The 20266-nt window shown below is 40.5% G+C and overlaps 1 protein-coding gene across 2 annotated transcripts in view; it reads left to right on the top strand.

Moving 5' to 3' along the window:
• LOC129120120 (endonuclease domain-containing 1 protein-like) overlaps positions 1-20266 on the top strand; it is a 164111-nt gene that overhangs the window by 38838 nt on the left and 105007 nt on the right. The gene's annotated exons all lie outside the window — the stretch shown is intronic.

The raw sequence follows: 20266 nt of genomic DNA, 5'->3' as shown, positions 1-20266 counted from the left end.
TGTTGACACAGAAGTTGTTTCTTTAGCCTTGGTTATTAAGAATTGGTGCTATATGCACCCAGAAAAGTAAAATTTTATTTTGAATTCTCTTTTCTGTGGCAGAAGAGTTGTTTTGCTCCATGCTGGAGTAACTTGGTGTCTTTTTGAGAAGAAAAAAAAAAGGGAAATAGTGATATAGTAACTCTTTCAAAGATTATTTTGATACAGTGGTTAATATTTTCCTATTTTTATACCATCAGGTCAACTGCATCAAGAGTCAGTTACAGTGTGATAGTCTAAAAGTGTCATTAAAATACCCATTAATTTTGTTAAGTGAATTAGGACTGTTTCCTGGAATAGGTAGGACTTTTCATCTTGTTGCTTGGAAATCCAGGTGATTTTTTGAAAGGGAGTTTTTCCTTCTAACAAGAAGGGGATATTCTAACAGTGTAGGGGAAGTTCAGGGAAAGAGCAATAAGCTCAAGCCACCTTTGTGGAAAAGGGAACTCTAATAATGCATGGACCCTTTTACTTAGGCTTGATTTTCCTTTGAGTATGAGGGAACTATTTTGCTGCACTTTGGTGGGTGGATGTTTTATGGGCAGCAAAGCTGCATTGCAGCTTTGATGCAAACAGAATTACCTACAGGGTGACAGACTTTATGTTAGACACCTGATCCCTTTTTCCCCTCCAGCTGCTCCTGCTGGGCATTTTGGATATGCTTTTCCAGCATAGTGCAGAGGATTTTCCCTGATAGACAACACAGAAAGTCTAGAATAGAATAAAAAAGAATAAAAAAATCTGACAACATGCAGAGGGGTACTGAAGGTAGGAGGAGAGAAGCATCTCTTGTCATTTACTGACCTAGAGCAGTGATTTGTCTCCAGCAGTGGCCACAGGTGGGTTATGGAGGAGCAGAGCAACAGAATGGGAACAGGATCCTCCTTCTGCACACCCTTCACTCTCCAGACATCTGTAGGACAGGGATGGACTGAGCTGGATGTTTTTTGGGGTTTTTTTTTTTTTTGCAGTGTTTACTGGATTTGTCTTTTGGACTTCATTAGTGAGAAGTAGTGGGGAGTGTAAAGCTCTGTGGTTCTCCAGCTTAACTAACACATCAGCCTGTTCAGTGAGGAACCATCTTCTTTTGTTAAATTTTGAGCCTGAACTCCATTTAAAATCCACTTCTTTCACTGGAAAAGGCTTAAGTAATTCATACATAACTATTTCCATTACAACCATCATTTTCTAGAGCTCTGCCTGCTGCAAGTGTTGAGTCAGTTCAAAGCCTGCTGACCTATATACATGAAATAGGGCCACTTGCCCCACCTCCACTCATCCTACTTCACACTTAATTTCATTGAGAGTCCTCATTAATTTCACTCCTGAATTTCATTTCAAGATTTTAATGTCCTGTGAGTTATCTGCACGCATTTCTTTTTTTGTTTTTCCTACTTATTTACTGCCTTTGCTACTGTGAATAACTTTACTATCATCAGCAGATGTTGTCATCTCACTGTTGAGCCCTTTTCATGTCATTTATGAATTCATTGAACAGTGCTGGGAACAGATCCCAGCTCAGATCCCTGTGGAAAGAAGAGCTGAAATGGCACCAAGTCCTGCCAAAAGCAGGGTGGGTTTGCCCACTTCTGCACGTGGCACAGCTGAATTTGTGGTAAAATCCCTGTCCTGTTTTGGTACACTTGTAGATGTGGAGTCACTGTGAAATACTTTGTAGGGATATATAATAATATTTAGGTTCAATGTCGTTCTTCATCACAGAATTGTTAAGGTTGGAAAAGACCTCTAAGATCACCAAGTTCTGCCCTCAAGCACCACCATATACACCACAAAACCATCTCCTCAAGTGCCATATCTATCCATGCATTTCTTGACTCCACCACTTCACTGGGCAGAGTGTTCCAGTGCTGCCTATTTGTTATTTCACCTTTGAAATACAGGGTGGGCAAGGGATTTAACTTTTTGGATGACTGAGGATGATGTTTAGTGTTTAAAAGGTCGACTGCTGCTTTGTTCACAGCATTTTTCATCTTCTGAGTTTTTAGTCTCAAAACCAACTTGGTTGGAACCTGCTGGTTTGTCACTCTCTGCATTGCCAGAAAATATTGAATAAGGGAAATTAGGTAACAATCAGAATCAATCTCCACAGTCATAAATACACACTTGTTTCAGATATTAGGTGTAGGAAATTGCCTGAGCAGTAAAACTGCTACTTGCTCTTGTTTTTCAACATTAACATAGCAAACATCTTTAATGTTAGTATAACTGGGCCAGTTTTAAAGGATCTGTAGAATGAAATAACTTTTCCAATGGTGTCCTGCAGCTGCAGCTTAGGGAAGTGAGAGTTGAGGACATGAAGAGTGCAGTGTTCCAATGTCCCACTGCTCCTTCCTCTTGCCACCTCTGTTCATTCCTGATTACTTCTGAAATTCTGTTTGCTTTTTCACTGCTCCTGTTGTCAACCATTCTGAAAACTGTATTTTCACAAAGCTATCTGCAGTGACTTCAAGGTCTCTCCTAATCAGGAAAAAAACTAATTTAGAACCCCTCATTTTCAGTGTGTAATTGGCTGCTTTTTTTCTGTATACAGGGCCTTAGAATTAATCTACTTGAATTTCATCTTCTGTTTTCTCTCCCAGTCACGCTGTATAATAACTAGCTGGAAGAAAAGACTGAGGATAACTGCTGTGATGCATTTACTGGTTTATCTGTAATAGACCTGTGACCTCACAGTGTGTCCTTTTCAGCATAATTTATTGTACAGTTAAATGAGAGAGGTCTAACTCCAGACCTGTACAGGAGTCTGGTTTTATGTGTGTGTATAAGGGTTTATGTTCTCTGCATGTAAATTAAGTGCTGATTAATAAGATCTTTCCTCCCTTCTGCTCTACAGTTGAGTTTTCTTCAAGCTTTTGTGAAGTTGATAATTTTTAGGGACTCCCAACATCCACAGAGCTCCTTCAGAGCCCTCCTGTCTGTGACCTGCAGACTGCAGTGCATCAGTTGGGATTTTTAATAATTTGGTTTCCTTAGAAATCTGGCTGTGTCCACGTGCTCCTGGCTGTGTAATTCCTGGTAGGCTTTGGCAGTGAGCAATGCTCAACTTCCCGCACAGGATCCTCTTTCCTGCTCCTCTCTGCAGGCAGGGGCCAGGGCTTGGAAGTTCCCTGAACTGTTCTGTCCTGAGCACTGAGTTCATCTGGGTTTTCATGTGGCAAAGAAGCATTTCTGAGGTTCTTTCCCCCTCCCCACAGCATTGTCCTGTAAAGTCTTTTATCTTCTGTCACCTACTGGCCTAGCAGGCGTTCTCATAAGCTTCGCCCTTCTGGTGCATTTGATAAAATTTCCTCTTAACACATCAGTTCTCAGTATTTTTTTCAGTTTAAAATTTTGCATTTAGTTTGTTAAAGTCTTTTTTTTTTTTCCTGGAATCACAGTATGACTTCTCTTTTTGAAGGACATGCTTTTGAACACTTTCTTAATATTGTTCTTCATTTTGTTTTAAGTTGCACTTACTCTATTCTTCCATATGCAATATGGGGTCTTTACCAAGCTGTCACCCCCTTAATACCTTCCCCTTTTTTTGCCTATTCATTTTAGTTTTCTTCATAGCAGTTTCCTTGTTTTACTATCACAGAATGCCTGAGCTTATTGAGGACCTGACTAAGGTCACCTAGTCCAACCCTCAGGCTCAAACAGGGATTTTTTTTTTAGTTGCACAGCTAAAAATAGAGAAAACTACTGTTTCAAGTACTGAACTTGAGTGCTTTGTAATCAGTAATGCAGCCACTCTTCAGCAGTGAAGATCCTGTACACAGGTCAGGACTGGGTCAGCTTCTGCCTCTGATGTGGGTTTTTGGAGTTGTTTGAAGGAGTGCTAATTAATGGTGTCTAAAAATGCAGTGTTTACATTACAGTGACTACACTGAGAATTTATCCACCTCCAAAATCCTGCAGTTTGGCCACTTTAATTTCAAGAGGTGATGTTTGATGCTGATAACTGTCAGGTACCTTCATGGGGCTGGGAAGCTCCAGAACCACAGAATGGTTTGAGTTGGAAGAGACATTAAAGACAATCCAGTTCCACCCCCTGACATAGGCAGGGACACTTTCCACTATCCCAGGTTGCTCCAGTTCCTGTTCAACCTTGCTTTGGGCACTCCCAGGCATGGAGCATTGTGTGGAACTGGGAAGTCTCTCTGTGCTGCTGAACTTGGTTTTGTGTCTTTTCTTCCTTACTGTGCTTTTGTTGGAAGGGAGAGGTTTAGAGCTTCATGGGCTCCCATGCACTTTGAGGTGCTCTTGTCAGACAAAAGGACATGAGAAAGTTTTTACCAGAAAACTTCTCCTTCTTGTGGCTCCTATCCTGCTGGAATAATTGGAGGATGCTGCCCCAGCCAGTGAAGTGGAATGAGCATTTTGGTTCATCCTTCTGTCACCATCTCTGTGTGGTCAGATGAGCTGCTGTCTGCATTCCCTGAGCTGTAGTGAGGGATTTAAGATACCCAAAATCCTCCTAGACCCTGTGCAGGTATTTGAAATGGAGTGAAATAAATCCCATCCTGGTACTTCAGTGTTCTGAACTGGCCAATGCTTTCACTTTTGGAGAGTTTTTTCAGTCATGATGGTTAAGAAAGAGCAGTTTGATGCTTGATTAAAAGCAAGGAGAAGGCTTGCAAAGTCTTTTTGGGTGAAATAAGTTACAGGTCTGTGGGTGACCTAAAAATATAAAATATGAGTGCAATTTTAAATCACATACAAAGGTGTTACAAAATAATGTTGATTGCAAGGAACAGCTTGATGTGACTTGGGTGCTTGATAGTTTCACCTGTTTTTCCTCATTCTTACATAAGTGAAAAGTTTGCAACTTGGGGATATACTCAGATGCTGTATTTCTAGCAGTACATATTCCATTTCAGAGACTATTTACAAAAGCATGGGGTGTCAGGAAAAGGGGGAATGGCTTCAAACTGAAAGACAGCAGTTTCAGATGAGATATTTGGAATAAATTCTTCACTGTGAGGGTGGTGAGGCCCTGGCACAGGTCACACAGAGAAGCTGTGGCTGCCCCATCCCCAGAGTGTCCAGCCTGGGATAGTGGAAGATGTCTCTGCCCATGGCAGGAGGTGGGACTGGATGGGCTTTAAGGTCTCTTCTTACTGAAACCATTCTGCAGTTTTGTGAAATGAGGAAAAACCCCAGCATACTCAACAGCAGAAACTGGGTGAGATTAATCTGCCTTTAAAGGTCAGGCTGAATTTGTGTTACCACTTTCTGTTCCTTCCGTATGGTCAGTGGCAGCATCATTTGAGCTGTTTCTGAGTTTTTAAGATGAGTTTCTGTCTGGACTTATTCACACACTACCAAGAAAAGGAAAACCCAAACCCAACCCTGAAGCAGGTCTTTTAAATTATTAGTTGTTAGTGGTTGTTCATCCAAATAAAGGACTGATCTGACTTGCTGGAAATTTTGTGGTGCTTTACCCTGGTTGTTACAAGATTGCAGGGCTCAGGTTTGTGTGGGTGAGTGGGCAGTCCTGCCTCAGTGTGCAAATACAGACTCCTCAGCAGCCTCTGCGTTGATGAACTTTTTCTGTTCTCTTTTGTTCTGTCTGTAGCTTCCTCAGTTTTGGGCTCTGCAAGAATGCAGACTGGTCGAAAAACTATGTAGATTACATAATGTAGGGCTGGGGTTTCTTCCAGCTGAGTGTTAGCTGATCTCAGTTTCTAGCAGGTTTGAAAAACTCTTCTGCCCACCAAACCTTAGAGCAGGTGTTTGCTTCAGCAGTGGCATTTGCTGATCTCTTTGTTATGTTAATTTGGGGAAAGACAGTGTTTTCTGGAGGTCTGAAGGATGCTGAGAGCTCGGTGTTTCTTTGTTCCCATCAAATAAGTGTGGATTGAATGCAAATGTTCAGGATGGTGTCAGGACGGAGAGGGGTGTTTTCAGTTCATGGCTGCCAAGAATTAAGGAAAATTAACACAAAATTCTTGTGGTTTGGGACAATGCTCACTGGAGGAATTGTCTGCTCCACAGATGGGGCTGTACAGAGTACTTGGGATAACTGGTTTGAAGCAAGGTTTGAGTACAATATGCAGGGGGATGTTTCACCTTCTTTAGATACAGCAGTTTGTAGTTACTTGTTGAGCACTTCTCAAAGGAAGGACCCCACAGTCCTTGCTCAGGCTGAAATCTGACTGAAATCACTGGGAAGATTTTGTTGGTATCAAGGCCTGAAAAAGCCTCTGCAATCAGTGAATAATCACCTTGGTGTTTACTCAGAGAGTTTGTTTCCTTCAAGTTGTCTATTTTCACCTTCTGTAAGGTCCCAAAGTTATTTCAGGAATGATGTTTCTGGTGTTGTCTATTTTAGGCACTTGATGTGGGATTTCAGACTCTGCTGAGGTGTTGGCAGGGGTACAACATGTGGCTGGTTTATGGTGACTCCTGCTCAGATTTGTGATGCAAATACCATCTCTTCTGCAGCTTTTCAGAGCTCTGTTTCCCCTGCAACTGAGGGTTTCACCTAACCAGCATTGTGAAAAGTGACATCTACGTTATCCCACTGGATTAAGATTAATCTCACCTGCATATCTGATTTTTAAAGTGAGATGAACTTTATCCAGAGTCTCCTAATTGCTGGAATAATTCCAAACAACAAGTAGTAAGATCTTATCTCCTTTTTATCATCATGGTTCTAAAGAGGGAACTTGAGCTTCCTTCATTGCTGTTATTTCTTGGTGTTCTGCCATAAAAAGCCTGTAACAGTCTAAAGATAATTGGGCAAAGGAAACTTAGTTCTGGATATGGAGGGTTTTTTTTTTGTTGGTAGAAGAGCATGAGCATCCTGAAGATTTAAGTGAAACTCACTGAAAAAAACCAACTTGATTTGGTATATAAGCAGTTTTTTAGAATGATGCTGCTGCTCCTCCTTGAAGCTCTTCCAACTGAGATACACACTGCCATATGCTGCTGGGATACCAGCACACGAGCTGGATTCAAATACAAATGAGCAGAACTGCAGTTTGAGGCGTTAGTTCTGCACAGGGACCCAAAATGGTTCCCTTTGTCACTCTACTAAACACCTAAAGTTAGTTTTACAACATGCCTGTGCAAAACATTTCGGAGGCTTTGGGTCTGAAATGAGGATGAAGAGGTTAAGAGGGAGTGAGAAGGAATTTTTCCAATTTTCTTGTCTTAATGTAGGGACAGGCACAGGTGATGTGATGCCACTGTACCACCTATAGCAAATAAAGAGAAAAGGGAGATTTTGTAAGCAGCTCAGAAAGCTTGGATACTTCACTGGGCATCCAGCTATCCTTTTCCATGGATAATCAGATTAATCAGATATTTGGTAGCTTGCAGAACTGTAGCCATAGCTCCACACTTGTCTCTACTGCTGCTCTTTACTTAAAATAGCTTTAAGACACCAATATTTAAGTGTTAGCTAGGATTTGGACTTTTTAATGTGTGTGTTAATCTTTTAAAATCTGCTTTTGTACTGTAGGAGAATTTGTGGATCATATAAACAGTTTTGTAATTGGGAGCAGATAGTTTACATACCTCATTTTTATGTTTTACATAGATACTTGCTAAGGAAAAATGCAAAGTTTCCCAGTTAGTCCTCTCCTGAAAGTTGTTTTGAGCCAGAGTAATGATGAATAACAATGAGCAATACATTAACAGAGCTGTATATTGCTGTCATTGATGGGGAAGTGCTCCTGCTGATTTTATTCCAAATGCTGATCCCATAGTGGTTGATACTGTGATCCTGGAAGGAAACATCTTACTTTAATTCATGTGTTTTATTAAAGCCATAGATACTTATTTTAATAAAAACATCAGGTACTTGTAATGTTAAAAAGGCTGGAAAACTGTGATGCAAACTAGTTCTCTTCTCTCCTCTCTTCTCTCTTCTCCTCTCTTCTCTCTTCTCCTCTCTTCTCTCTTCTCCTCTCTTCTCTCTTCTCCTCTCTTCTCTCTCTTCTTTCCTTCTCCTTCTTCCTTCTCCTTCTCTCTTCTCCTTCTCCTTTTTTTTCCTTTCTTCTCTTTCTTTCCCGGGATAAAGAAGACCTGACAGGAGTGCATGGAAATTATCAACAACATTCCTCTCCAAGTATTCAGGAGCAATTGGGCTACTGGTATTTCAATAATTGATAATTAATGAGAATTTATAAATAACACTTTGAGTTCTTTTTACGTGCCTGCTGGGTTTTTTTTTGGAAGGGGGAGAGGAATGTCAGACAAATTTCTGGCGTTTCTGTGCTACCTTGGAGACTATAAAATGTTTCATTATTGGCATATGAGATTCTTATGTAACTTGGTAATTCTGGGAACAAGAATTTTCAGAAAAATGCTGAGCAGTTTGAATCTCCTCGTAAAATTAGAAGATTTAAAACCACTGTGCTAAATACTTCTGTGATAAATTCCCCAGAAATACGAGTATTCCAAGCTCCTGGAATGCATTAATTTCTCTAGGATCGCATCCTTAAGGAGTTAAAATTCCAAATCCCAAGGAGTGAGCGACACACAGGCAGTTATTACATAAACCCAGTGTGTTTGCTTGTGCAGAATATTCAATTGGGATGCAGTGGAAGGTGAGGAATTGCTGTCTTGTGGCATCAGGAGCAGAGCTGGTGCTGTTCAGGATGTGGTTTGTGTGTGCAGCCCCCAGCACAGGGCAGTGGGCAGGAGGTTGCCCTGATCTCTTACTGCTGTCAAGAAGTTTTTTATTTGTTTTCTCCAAGTTCAAGGTCTGTAATTCTAGTGGGACGAGCTAGGAAAGGACTTGCCCTACTTTTTTTTGTGTAAAACAGCCTGGCTTATCTTATCCACTCTCTTCAGAACTCTTGTTATATTCCATAGAGAGGGCTTGATTGAATTTTTTTTTTTCAGCGTAAAGTGAAAATAGTGGTTTGTTAGTGTTCACACCTGCTGTGTGAATTTCCTGATTCTTAAGTGGATTAGAAATTGCCCTATTCCATTACCTTCTTGGGGGCACAGATAGTCTGACATAGGAATCCACTGATTTGGGATGACTCAGAATTAAAAATGAGTCAGTTATGCCTTACTCGGTTTAATTTTTTTTTTTTTGACTTACAGAATTAAAAATAAACAGAAGTTCAAAATCTATATCCTTTATTTCTTGTGTCAGGAAATGATCTTCTTCATTAGATAATTTCCTTTGGTGTTTTTCATTTCTCAGGGCTCATTTGTGGTGTTGGCCAGTTTGTTCTTTGTTCCTCTCCCCTCACGGAATGCAAGGTGTTGGTAGAACAAGTACATCTGAAAGTCTTATCTGTTCCTGGATGACTGAACTGGGTGTGCTGTGCACTTTGGTGCCTCCAAGTACTGTCTAAACTTCAGTCAAAAATTCAGGTTCAGGAGTTCCAGAAGGGGTGGCAGTAAAATGTGTTTGGATGATAGAAGGGCTGGAAAGAGAGGGCTGTGTCATGCAAGCAGCAAGCATGTCTTCAGTCACTTCTGTTAAGTGCTTTTCTGGCTAAACCAGTGTCCTCTTGCATAAATTCTCATCATATTCTAATAATACACAATCAGAGTTACCATTTACTTTCCCCCAAATTAAGGTCACACACTCTCTTTTTTTTTCCTCTCGTTATTTTCTATGTTACTTTTTGAGGTAATGAGGTGCAAGAAAAATAGCAAATCAGGTATTTTCCATGCCTGTATTTTTGCAGATAAGTTTACCAAGGAGGAAAATAATCTATAAAATGCTTCTTTCAAGGCAAGGGAGCACAGTTGATGTTGAGACAGCATAAAGCAGTAGGCATTATGTAGCAGTAACAATAAAATTAAACATGAAAATTAACTTCAATACTAACTTCAGGATTTTTATTTTTTAGTTAAAGGCAAGCAGTGTTAGGACAAGGGAATGGATTAAAGCTGAAGGAGAGTAGGTTTAGATTGGATATTAGGCAGAAATTCTTGGCTGTGAGGGTAGGAAGGCCCTGGTACAGGTTGCCCAGAGAAACTGTGTCTGCCTCACCCCTGGAATTTTTCAAGACCACGTTGGATGGGGCTTGGAAGCAACCTGGGATAGTGGAAGGTATCCCTGCCCATGGCAGGGGGTTGAAATTGGATCCTTTACATCCCAAATTATTCTTTGATTCCATGGAATTTTTAGCTTCATGTCTCTGTATCAAGCCTGCATGGTTCTCTGTGAAAGAAGATAAGAACTTTTCCTCAGAAGTGCATCTTGGAGTGCTCTTAGAAGCTCTGCCACCCCAAAACACCAATGAATGCTAAATATTTAGCACTGCTGTTGCTAAAAAGCAAGAAGTTACTTCCAATCCAAGCTTGTTTCCCTTCCAGCTGTAATATCTTGCTGTGCCTTTCTCTCCAAGGATGGAAGAGCTGTTTGTTACTTGTCATATTCACAAAGTACCTATGAAAACAAGGTCAGGGACTCATCTCCCTAATGCAGGAGACGTTTGGCCTGGCGTCACAGAGTCTGTATCCCAGCCAGACCCACTATTTTCCAAACTCTTCCCTGAACTCTTGCCAATCCCTTGGCGTCTCCTCAGCGTGGGTATCAGAACTGGACATGAAGTTCTAGCCTAGAACTCAGCTTGATTTGTTGCACGAGAACAACAAATCTGATGTCATCAGCCAAGCAAATCCAAAATGTGGATTTGCCCTGCACTGGCTGTCCCTACCAGGGTGATTCAGCCCTTTCCTGGGAGAAAGTGTCCAGGTCATGAAGGAGTAGCCTGAACTCCTTCAAATCTGGCTGACAATGATTTGTTTGGATTAAAATCAGTTGTTTGGATTAAAATCAGTTGTTTGGATTAAAATCAGTTGTTGGGATTAAAATCAGTTGTTGGGATTAAAATAAATTGTTAGGATTAAAACCAGTTGTCAGGATTAAAATCATTTGTTCCCTCAACCGCTGTCTCACTGTGGAGTGTTTACTGTTTGCCAATTCTTCAGTTATCCACAAACTTTAATACTTAAAAAGTATTTTTATTATTAATATGTAGATTGTGGAAACCCAGGGCACTGGGAATATTTCTGTGTCTGCTCTGGGGTACCCTGACCCCCAGGGCAGCACTGACTCTGACCCTCATTCATGGAGAAAGTTTCCCAGACTTCAAGGTAGATTGGAATCCACAAAGGTGTGAAATTGATTATAGAGAGCAGTGCAGGTGTATCACTTGGTGAGAAATTAAGTTTTTGGGATTTTTAGTCTGTTGTGGATGGAAGCAAGATGGAGGGCACAGGGTGTCATCCTGGGTTTCTGCTTCATGCTTCTTCCTTCTTCTTCATGGGTTTGGGTGGCATTTTGTAATTGGGCAGAAGAGTCCACATTGCAGCTCTTTGGGATCAGTTATTGGGTTAAAAGGGAAATAATCCAGGTGTCAGTTCTTAATTGGATAGTTTAGTCTTAAAAGCCCTTGTACCAAGAGATTGTTGGCCATTTTGTGCCTTCTAATGAAAAGCTGCTGTACTCACAGCAGTGAGACTGTTTTACTGATAAGAAATAATAAACACCTGTGTTGGAACACAAATTAATGTCTCAAATCCTTCAATCCAAACCCAGAAAAACCAATGACTGGTACCCCCACAGTAGATGGTTTACAAAATTTCCAGGGCCCAGTCCCAGGTCTGTTTCTCCTTCATGTCACCCATTGCTCTCATGGGGAAGCCACCATCCTTTGCAAGAAAAAACAGTTACCAGCTCTGGAAAAGATGAGAGGACTTGGGTATCCCAGGTGAATATTCTTACGGACAGAATGAGTCATTTTTGTGTGGACTTCTAACATGTGGGTGAGTGAATCATCAGGTGTTGAACAGATTAATTTTTTTTAAATAGGACATGCACAAGATAATGTTTTTTCACTGAGACAACTTGTAGCTGCCTAAAGCCAGTATTGCAGAGGCAGAAATACAGTGATGTTGTGTGCTTTGGAGCATGGTGCCTTAAGAGATGATCCATGAAACTTCAGCCCAGTGTTGCTTTTCATAGCTCTTGTTGTGCCTTAAGTGGCCTTTAAAGAATTGTAAAGAATAGAAGATTTTTGGTGGGGGGGAAATAATTAAAAGTTGACTGATAGTTGCGTAAGAAACTGAGCAAGAGTTTGTGATGTGCTTGTGTTACAAAGCAGCTGTAGGTGGGTTGTGCTTGTCTTTTCCCAGTGATAGGATGGGAGGAAATGGCCTCAAGTTGCACCAGGATTTTAGTAAAAGTTTCTTCACCAAAAGGGTTGTCAGGCCCTGTCACAGGCTGCCCATGGCAGTGGTGGAGTCCCTGTCTGTCCCTTGCTGTCCCTGGAGGGATTTAAAAGATGTGGCACCTGGGGACATGGTTTAATGATGGCCATGGCAGTGCTGGGTAAATGGTTGGACTCTGTGATCTTAGAGGGGTTTTCCAACCTAAGTAATTCTGTTTAAATTTGCACACCTCATGATGTTGATCCAGCATGTATCAAGAGCATGTGGAAAAAGAAAACCATGTCTTTGGTGAAGAGCTGTGCCCAAGGCCCATTTCAGTAGGAAAAGAAAAAAAAGAAAAAAAAAAAGCTAAATTTCTTAGATTGTCTAAATGTTGGGGATTTTTTTTTCAGTCCACAGCCAAGTTCCACTATCCAGAATTGTGCTTAGTGCGGGGTTTTAATGAGGTCTGAAAATGACAGAGCAAAACCATCTTCCTGTTAATGGCTGATTTAGGATAGGAAATGAAGTATGACATTTAGCCATGGGTTGGCAGGGTTGAGGGCTTCAGTGAAAACTCACCACAAGTTTACGTGAAAAACTGGTGGTTCTTTCCTAGAACTTCATTTAAAGGTTAGTTTTGTACCAGCACTGTGAGCTCAGGCAGTTTTCCTCAGGTTTCATTGGAAAGCATTTCTTAGTAGGTGTCCTTTAGAGGGTTTTGAAGGGATAAAAATTATTTTGGAGAGCATTACATGGGCAAAACAATTTTCTGAGCAGCACCACTTTTTACATGAGTCAGGACTACAGGCTAGAAACACATATTTTGGTCACCAAAGTAAATTTGAAGAGAGATTCATTCATTGCAAACAAGGATGCAGATGCTTTTAGAGCCTGACCAAATCCTTGTACGTAAAAGCATCTTCATGCTCCCAGACTTCTGAATATGGATTTCGTATAGAGTAGAAGGGTTGAACACCAGAAGTGCAATAATAATAAAAAAACACAACACCACCCCCACTCTTCACACCCCCCCCTTCCCAGCTGTCTAGCTCAGTGAATTTCACACCACGGTTGCAAGGCCAGAATGATTATGAATTAGGGTTAGCACAAAATCTAGCTATTTGAAAATTTTACAGCATTTTACTGTAATGTAAAGGCTAGAACTTCTCCAGAAATCAAATCTGAAAAAAGCACAAGGGCAGGGAGGTCTCACTTTGAAAACCCAATTCATTGTGACAGAAAATGAGATTTTTAACCTTGTCTTTCAATCAGAACAAATTGTGCCTTGTCCCCTTGCACTTTGCCATTTGAGTTCTCATCTGTTCTGCACTCCTTCAAGCCAAGATCCACATCCCCATTTGAAGCACATTAAAAATCTTGGGTATAATCAACATTTTTTGACTACTGGTTAATTTTTGATCTTTTTTTCTGAGTGTCCTTGGGCAAGGCTCCAGGCTGTCATGACCAAATTCACAGAAGGTGCAGGCTATGGTGAGGTTTTTTTGAAAGCATTACACTGTGAAGAGGCTCTCTGAGGGAGTATCTTTGTTGTGGTAGAAGTCATACAGCAGGTTTTCACTGTGATTGCAGCTTCAGCATAGCTCACTCTAATTTAGTTAGCCCAAGGCTATAACATACTGCTTTTCAGGATTCTAGAATGGCCATTAATGGGAATTTGCTGAGAGTGGGTGTGTATGCCTGAAGGGAAAGCGTGCATAAAAAATTAAAGCCTCCTGCTTATGATGTAGTTGGTATGTGCTGTTGTCCTTGATCTAACTTAACTGGGTACTGCAGGTGAGAGCAGCACAGCAGTTCTCTAAATAAGTCACTTCAGCCTTGAAGTCTGCATTTGATAAGATTTTGTTGGCCTCAGTAGTGTGCAGCTGGTTCTTACAAATGAGTTTTCATCTGTGTGCTCCGTTATTTACATCCCTGCATACAGAGAAGTGTCTTTGCTTTATGGATGGCAGAGCATACATGACTTTCAACTATCCTGTGGTTTTCAAATATCCTTGCCTACAGGTTATATTTCATTCTATCTTACAGTAATTGGTGATTAAGATAAAAGTCCAGTGCCCAGTGCATGACCCCTTCTTGCTCTGGCCAGTGTCACCTTTCCTTAAATTGGCTTTTTTCTTTACATATGAAAAGAAGGCAGGTTTAGATGGGATATTAGGAAGAAATTCTTCCCTGTGAGGGTGCTGAGGCCCTGGCACAGGTTTCCCAAAGAAACTGTGGCTGCTCCATCCCTGGAAGTGTTCAAGGCCAGGTTGGACAGGGCTTGGAGCAACCTGGGATAGTGGAATGTATCCTTGCCCATGGCAGGGAATCTGAACTAGATATTCTTGAAAGTCCTTTCCAACCCAAGCCATTCTGTGACTCTGTAATATTTAATAATACTTCTTTTTTCCAGACTGTTGCTATTCATGGCAATATCAAGAGGTAAAAATTCTTTTATTGCTGCGGAGGAGTATTTATAGACATAAGCTCCATCCCAGCTCCCTGCTTGCTGCCATGTTTTAAAGGAGGTGTGAGAGCTGTGAATGCATCCTTCAGGGTTTCAGGAAAGCATTGATGCTTCAGTGTGCTGAGCCAGAACACCTCATTTGTTAGGATTTAGTAACATCTCCTAGAGAGAAGTCAGAGTTCCCCAAGAAATCCCAGACAGAAAGGAAAACCAGTGTACATGCAGGAGAAATGGGGTGGTTGCCACTGTAGGTTTAACAATCTGCCTTAACTCTCCTGAGACAAAGGGAGGTGGCTTGGTGGCTCTTCTTCTTCCCACTCTTTTAGCACAGGCTATTCCTGTGGGATTGTAGGACAGGAAAACTGCTGTGTTCCACAAGGCACTTCCACACAGGGCTCTCTTATCCCTCTCTAATTATGCTCAGTGGGGCAGCTACTGCTGTTAAGGACATGCTGAACTCATGGAGAAAAAATTGCTAGAATTTAGCTTTTAATTTATTTGTCCTCCCATTTGGAGAGAACACTTAATGTGATTTCGTGTAATAAAGCAGCCACAGAGGTGATTTTTCTAAATTTAAGGTTTCCTTTGAATTTATTCTTATCTCAAATAGATTGGATTACTATAGGCTGTGTCAGCGTGAGTCACTTGTAAGTGCCTGTTAATCCAATAAATCTGAGTGGTTTCTTATGGAAATACTATTTTCTGATTTCTATTTATATGATGGTCCCTGGTCTTGTTGAATCCACACTGACTTCACTGGAAATATCTCTTTGGAAAAAAATGGTACAATTCCCCATGCTAATGGAAATTGCAGTGAAGCAGTAAAATGAAAAATAGCCTCAAGTAATTAATAAATGGTTTAGAAGTTCTTTGCATCACCTTGATTAGGTATTTTGTAGCAATACTGCCTGAGACTAAAAAGAATCATCAGAGGGTGTTGTTTTGTTGTGTTTGCTTTATAGGTTTTCCTCCCCAGTTAATAATGCTGTTCAACTTTCCATACTATATTTTTACATTACCCTGCAAGTTTTTTTCATTCACTTGTTGCCACTGCCCTACTCAGGGGTATTGGTGTTTGCATCACTTTGGGCATTAATTTCCCACCCATAACATAGTCAACTACTGAAAACTAAATACTTAAGTAGAGAAAAATAGCTGTTTTAAAATAACTTCAGCCTTTTTCTGTTTTACTTGTGCAGCAACTGGTATTCAGTGGCAGCAGAAGGCAAAAGCTTTGCTATGGTTTGGAATTTTTGCCTGGAATAAGAAGGAAAAAATCAGTATAAGATACGTTTTTCCAGCCTGAGACCAGTGTGCTTATGTACCAAGAGAGAGGGAGGGTCTAAACACTCCTAAAAGCTGTCTGGTAAAACCTGGTCCTCATTTGAGCTAGAAAGTGCAGAACATAACGATTTATACCATGCACTGGGAATTTCTAGTGCTGAGGTGGGGGGAAAAAATGCATTTACTGGAAATAGTTTGACAAAATTCAGTGTTTGTAACGCGTGTAACAGCGCTGCTACTGTAAGGCATCACAATTTTCATAATCTTAAATTTGCTCGTATGCACCAAGTTTCCAAATACCTTCCTCCTCTCTCTGTCTCTGCTGTTGAGTACGAGGGATGGGATGCTGAAAATCACTGGATCTTTGACGTGTTAAGAGAGGCTTCTGTGGATGTTCACTGCCTGCTTGGTGACACATGGAATGTTTATTGAGCCTGTGCAGTAAAATGCTGCTGAGGCAGCTGGGGCTGTAGTGGAGGAGATGAGAAATTTTAATCCCTAACTTGTGGCATTTTGCAGAGGCAGCTCAAGACTGTGAGGTTGAGATTTTGGATCTCTTAGTGGTAGTTGTTAATTGGTAGTGACTCCAGATCCTGGTTAATTGGGATGTCAGCTAATTCTGCCAGCTAAACATGTGACCTGGTCTAGGGGAAGGTCCTGGTCTAATGCAAAGAGTCCTCCCCATGGCAGGGGTAAGAAATAGAGGATCTTGGAGGTCCCTTCCAACCCAATCCATTTATGATTCTGTGATCTCTCCAGAAGATGCTTAAAAAAAATACAGATGTTTGAAGGTTTACAATGTCTAGAATAAAATCCCAGGAGAAAAGGGAAAACAAAGCTGTGAGTCACATTGATATATTAAAGAGAAGTCATTGGAAAAGCAGATACAGGGATACAGTTTAAAATCAGTGTAAAAGCATATTAGAAGCACAGAATGGTTTGGTTGGAAAAGACCTTAAAGACCATCTTGATCCACCCCCTTCCAGGGGCAGGAACACCTTCCACTATCCCAGGTTGCTCCAAGCCCCATCCAACCTGGCCATGGACACTTCTGGGGCTGGGGCAGCCACAGCTTCTCTGGGTAACAATTAGATAAGGTTTATATGAAATTCTAAGGTACAGAAAGATGGATAACCAGCATTGCTAAGGAACATGAAAAAACCCTTGTGAATACATTGGAAATTGGAACAAGTCGAGGGAAAACTCAGGTCTCCTTAGCAGAGTAAAGATAATAAATCAGAGATACCACACTGAATAAAACTGCTGAGTGTAACTATGTTTAATCATGGATCTTCTGAAGGAACCAAAATCCCTTTGGACTTGCTGTGGGAATAATTTTGGTAATTAACAGGTTTCTTTTGAAAACAGTGAATTGTGATTTTTCCCATCTGAGACCAGTGCAGACTCTGACATTTTACTGGAGAAACAGGTGTGGGCACTGTGTGTGGGCAGGTTGACTGAGAGGCTTGGATGCCAAATTTTTTAAAACACTGGTAGTTTAGGAATAAGGAATTTATAAGTATTTAAGTAAATATATTTGTTGCAGTGGATTGGACAATTTGGGTAAGGCCAAATTGATGCATCTGACCCAAACAGGCTGCATAGCAAAAAGAGCAATGTATGGAGAGATGCAAAGAGTAAAGCTGTGGTCTGAAACAAACCTGCTGTTTCCTAGATAAATCTGGTTTCTAAACCCAGCTTTTATTTCATACAGAGGTTAAAATTAAGTTTTTTCATCTAATAAAAGCACAGACCTGTTTCAAAAAAGGATTCTAAACCAAGAAAGGAAGGGCACAAATGCTTCCAGTACTGGGACAAGGAAGCATTTTTGAATTTGTGGCCAGCAATGTGGCAGAAATTGCCATGACGTGGGTTTGAAAGTACTGTTCCCTTCTAAACACAGACAGTAACCATAAAACCTAAAGAAGATAATTTTTTTGTGGTTTATGACCTTGTTGCACTCCCACAGGGTGGGAGAGGAAGGACTTTCACCCCAGGTACTTGGGCATGTGAATAAGGAAGGCCGAGTTCACCCTGTAGGTTTGCTGGTTTATATGGAATTACGGAGTTCTTTGGGTTTGAAAAGACCTTTAAGGTCACTTAAATCCAACCACCAGCTTACCAGCACCACCATGTTCACCACCACATGATGTCCTTAATTGCTAAATTGCTGTATCTTTTTTTTTTTTAACACTTATAGGATAGTGCCTCCACCACTGCCTTGGGCAGCCTGTTCCAGTGCCTGACCACTCTTCCCATGAACAAATTCTTTCTAATATCTAATGTTAACCTACCCTGGCACAACCTGAGGTCATTTCCTAAAATGAAAGGTTCAGTTAATAGGACATTTTAACAACAACAGCAACAACAAAATTACAGAGTCCGTTCCACAGCCTTTGTGCAAACCTGGTGTTCCCTACGTGTTGCATACTCAAATGGAATGATGTATTTCCTTTTAAGAGCAGGAGATCCAATCCCTGTGCCATTTGATGGGTTAGGTTTGGTGCTGGCTGCTTAGCAAACTTTGAGAGCACTGCAGAGAGGGAAGTAGGGGGAAGAAAAAACAAACCAAAAAGTAGTAGCAGAGAAGATGTTTTGGCAGTTAAGTAGTTCTCTTGTAGAAGAGTTGTTTCCAGGACAACAAGGTTGATGGAGTTACAAAGTGAGGTTGTGTTTTCTTTCCTCTTCAACTGGTTAATCAGTGAGGTAGGAAAACTTGCTTTGTAGGTGAGTTGGGTTACATGAGTTATATTTAGTCTGCACTTGATTGTCCATGTGGCTCTTTTCAGCTATTTAGGAGATAACTGACATGCATGGAGTCACATTTGCTTTGGGTTTTTTTTTAAGGTCATACGGTATTTTTTAAAATGACAATCTAGACTATTAACAGCTCTTTTTGGTATTTTTTTATGTGTTTGTTTCTCAGAGAAATAAAACAGCTTTGTTGCTTCAAGTTTCAAGCTCATCTCACTGGTGGGATGTGAGTTTCTTTCACTGTTTGCACAGAATTTTTCCTCTGTTGGTATAATACATATTTTTTTGTATATACTAATGATATACTGTCATGCAAATGAATTTGGAATAAATTAAAGTATTAATTTTCTCCCAGAGTATATTCAGCTGTAGGATTCCATTGTGAGATCTATTTTCAACTGGAGTTTGGAACTTGGAATAAGCCAGCACTGAATTAAATGTAGTTGCCAATTTTAAAGGGGCACAGCTCGCATAAAATCACACCCATCTCCAAAATATGTTGATCTATTTAAAATCTGGAGGAGTATGATGAAATCTGTACTTGTGTGGTTTTCCTTTGTATATTTGATTGTACTCCGGGTTTATTTTATTTTTTTTTGGTTTTTTTTTCCTGCACAACAACGTTTTAAGAAAGAAATGCCCTTTTTTTTTTCTTAAAGCCACAAATATTGGCTGTGCATTTTAGAGGCAGAAATAACAAAAATAGTGTCCAGGTCATTAGTGAAAAACACACTTCATAAAGCTCTATTGTTCTGCTAAATTAAATAGCTTCAAGTTTGACTGTGCCCCTTATAAATGAGTTGATGAGTTCATACCCCCTAATGATACATGTATTTATTTCATATTGAGATTTTAGAATTTAGGATTAAGAAAACACTTATTGTGCATAGTTTTCTGATGAATCAATGAGATGCTCAGCTTCATTCTGCATGTGTTGAGGTTCTTCTGAGGCTGAAGGTTGGATGCCACATGCTAAGGCCTGGTGGTCACTTGAGAAAAATTAAGTTTTATGCTCGAAATCCATGATCCTTTGTGGTTTTGGGAGAATGGCATGGCATAAAAGAGGCCATGCTCAGGTGATCCTGGTGATCACTGAATTATTTCTGTATCTTGGGGCTTTCTAACTTTTTGGAAAAGGAAGGGAAGCAGTTTGACAAATCCACGCTGGCATTTACTTGTTGCTTTGTTATCCCTTCCTGGCAGCAAACTGTAGCCAGACTCAGGATTCTTTCTGACTGGTGTCCTCCTTTTTCCCTCTTTCCATCTCTTTTTTTTTTTTGGCAAATACTTTTTTTTTTTTTTTTCCCCTTGCAAATTACCATTTTCAGCAGAACAAGAACTGCACTGACCTTGAGCGATGAGATGTTCTGGGCTTCATTTTCCACTCTGTCCCCAGTTATTTAGTTATTCCATTATCTGGAGCAATCCAGTTCTTCTTCATGGAGGTTTGAGTAGTTCTTCCAGGTCTCCACTTGGCCTAGTAAGGGAATGAGGAATTCTTTTTTGCTCCTTCTGCTGGAAGTTTGCTAATTATGTGGTTAAATAGAGAATGTAGCATCAGAGCATTCTTTTTCAGGACAATACTCT

Source organism: Agelaius phoeniceus, chromosome 5 (assembly GCF_051311805.1).
Source record: "Agelaius phoeniceus isolate bAgePho1 chromosome 5, bAgePho1.hap1, whole genome shotgun sequence".
Lineage (NCBI taxonomy): Eukaryota > Metazoa > Chordata > Aves > Passeriformes > Icteridae > Agelaius > Agelaius phoeniceus.
This window is presented reverse-complemented; position numbering and strand designations above follow the sequence as displayed.